The sequence below is a fragment of the Belonocnema kinseyi genome, chromosome 6 (assembly GCF_010883055.1).
Source record: "Belonocnema kinseyi isolate 2016_QV_RU_SX_M_011 chromosome 6, B_treatae_v1, whole genome shotgun sequence".
Lineage (NCBI taxonomy): Eukaryota > Metazoa > Arthropoda > Insecta > Hymenoptera > Cynipidae > Belonocnema > Belonocnema kinseyi.
In genome coordinates this window covers 116,511,435-116,514,601 of record NC_046662.1, presented here as the reverse complement: position 1 = coordinate 116,514,601, position 3,167 = coordinate 116,511,435, and positions in this window count along the sequence as shown.

Genomic DNA, 3,167 nt, shown 5'->3' with positions numbered 1-3,167 from the left:
CCCTCTTAAATCTTAGGCTCAATTACATGAAAATACTAATGACGAAAAAAAATTTTGAAATGAATTCATTAACATTAATTAAATTCTGTTGACTGTAATTAATTTTAGTTCATTTTTTAAAACTTGAAATTTTTTAAATTACCATTTTTTTTAATTCTGCAAAATAAAAAAAAAATGAACTGGAATCTTACAGAAAATAATTTTAAATTTTCCTAATAATCCAGAGAATATTGTTTGATATTTTAAAAACCTTTACAAATTCATAAAAACCTTCTTTTTTATAAAATTGTAAAAAATCGACATTTTTCTCCAAATGTTTCTAATTATCAAATAAAACATTTTTTAAAATGTTTTTAATATATCTGAACGTTCTAAATGTCTTTAAGATTTTTTGCAAGTTTTCTTAAAATATTTTAAAGACAAACAAATTTGCCTTCAAGACTCCCAGATTATTTTTCGAAATTTTTTGGAGATACTTTGAAATCTTTCAGAAAAATCATTTAACATTTTTCTGGTAATCTAAAGAAAACATTTTTATTCTCTTGAAACCGTCCATAATTTTAATCCAGCTTCCTGTTTTCAAATCTTCAACAATCTACATGGAAAAAATAGAATTTTTCACAAGTTTAAAAATAACTTGAAATTGTGTGAATAGTTGAAAATATTTATTAAGCATAAGAGATTTTTTTTTGTAATTTTGATTCAATTTTCGTTTAAAATAAAGAAATCATTAAAAATGTTAACAGGAATCTTAGGATAATTTTATTGTTCTCCTAAAACCTTTAAAAATTCTTAATTTTCGATTTTTCTCGAAACTACTGAAACTTCTACAAATAAAAAAAAAAAATTATTCTGAAAAAAGTGTTTCAAATCTTTCAGATTTTTTTTCGACATATTTTAAAATCTTCAAAACTAAAAATTAACCTTTTAAAATAAAATCTGAGTAGCAAAATTAAAAAATATATATATATAAAATTTAAAAAAGTTACTATAAAATTATAAAAAATTAATAAAATTTCATCCACGATAAGCTTGATTCTATTTATTACATTAAAGTCATCCAAAACTGTAAAATAATTGATATCTTTATTAAACTATTCTTTAAAAGACATAATTTAAACATTTAATATGAAAATATACATTTATTAATCATTCTTTTTTGTATATTCGATTAAAATAATTATGATTAAGAATTCAAAACCTAAATGCGCTCATAGACGAAAATTTGTCAATTATTTTTAAAACTTGGTTCCTATGTTGCGATTTCTTATTTAGAATAAGATCCTTTAGTTCATTTTTAATTAAAAATAAATATATAATGGAAATTCCCTTTTTGTTCTAAATCTTAAGCTATATTTCATGAAAAGAGTTATGCCGAAAAGCAATTTTGTGAATGAATTTATTAAAATTAATTAAATTTATTTACGGTTTATAATTTCAGTTCATTTTTTAAAACTTGAAAAAATATTAGGATATCATTTTTTATTATCTATTAAATAATGCCCAATATTCACAGTTAATATCAACAAAAAATTATATTATTTAAAAGAGAAAAACTTAAACAACAAAACACTATACCTATACGCTTTATATTTAACACCGTAGCAACAAACACTACAGTTTGATATCGTCCCAAAAAATAGCATTTTCCAGTATTTAACAATATTTATATCATTTGGTGGTATGAAAAATTGAATTTTGTTACCTTCTCCTGCTCCCAATTACTTTTTATCCCGATTTACAATAAAAACAAACAGACTTTGCGATTTTTGTTCAAAACTTCAACAATGCGGATATTTGAACTAAAAGCAGTTTTTTCAGTTTTCTTTCGCTTAAAAAATGGAAAATGTCGAAAACGTCGCTCAAAACATTCAAATATTATTTAACACTGTCAGTAAATTACTTTTAATGTGTTATTAAATTTAACGTTATTATTTTGTCATGCATTTGCAACGATCATAGGCCAACTGTATAGCTGGCGCCGCAACAGGGCCACCGTCAACTTTTACAATGGTTGGCGTGAATCGGTATTCTTGAGTTAGAGTTGATGGTAGCATGCTTAAATTTTATAACACTTTACAAAGAGTGGGTATACACCACTCTAAACGAGAAATAGAACGCTAAATATGCAAGAAAGTGATAGATCCGTCTAAAATTAACCGCGAAATGAAATACGTCATACGTAGAAGGGAGAAACATAGCCTAAAATTAACCTCAAAAGGAAATAAATGACAACATATATGACTCCAGGAAGGGAAAAAACACAAATATAAATAAATTATAATAAGCGCAAGACAAGAAATATAACGGTAAAGGGCGAGAAAGTAAAAGATTTTTGTAATAAATAACCTCGAAACGAAATACATCCCACGTAGAAGAGAGAAACATAGCCTTAAATTAACCTTAAAACAAGTGTATCACAACACGTATGACTGTGAGAAGTGAACAAACAAAAATATAAATAAATTAATATGAGCAAAAAAACAATCCAGGAAGACATAGTGGCACTTCGAGATGCGACAAGTTCTGTGTACATAGAACTATTAAAAATGGGCTTTTTCGCTATTTTCTTAGTCACGGTAAATTTCTCGACTATTTGACCATATAATGTTTGATATACATTGATGGAAATGTATTTGCAATATGTTGCAACAACAATATATATTATTTTTGCTTCGTTTATGAGATTTTTAGCTATATCTACGATGCGGAGAAGGAATTTTTTTTAATGAAACTTTAATAAAGAAGCGGTTTTGACTCCCAAAAGAAAATTTTCATTTCTATTAGAACTTCGAAAAAACAACTTTTTTCGATACGCCCCAATAAACATTTTTATATTAAATCTAAAACATCGGAATACGAAATCGCCATTTAGAGACTATGTATATTAAATTTCATATAACATGTATTGATCATTTATAAGAAAAGTAAGATATTTCCACTTTTATAAAAATTAAATCGATTTTGGCAGTAATTGTCAATTATAAATAATAAAACATAATATATTCTCTTAAAAATAAATTGCATTGTTTTTTTATTGAAAAACTAAAATTAGGCAAACACTCACCAGGTGTATACATATGAAACCGGTATTGACATCTAGCGGCCAGTAGGCACACTTGTAGGCACTGTCGGAACTTACCATTTGTGCTAATTGGCGTATTGTC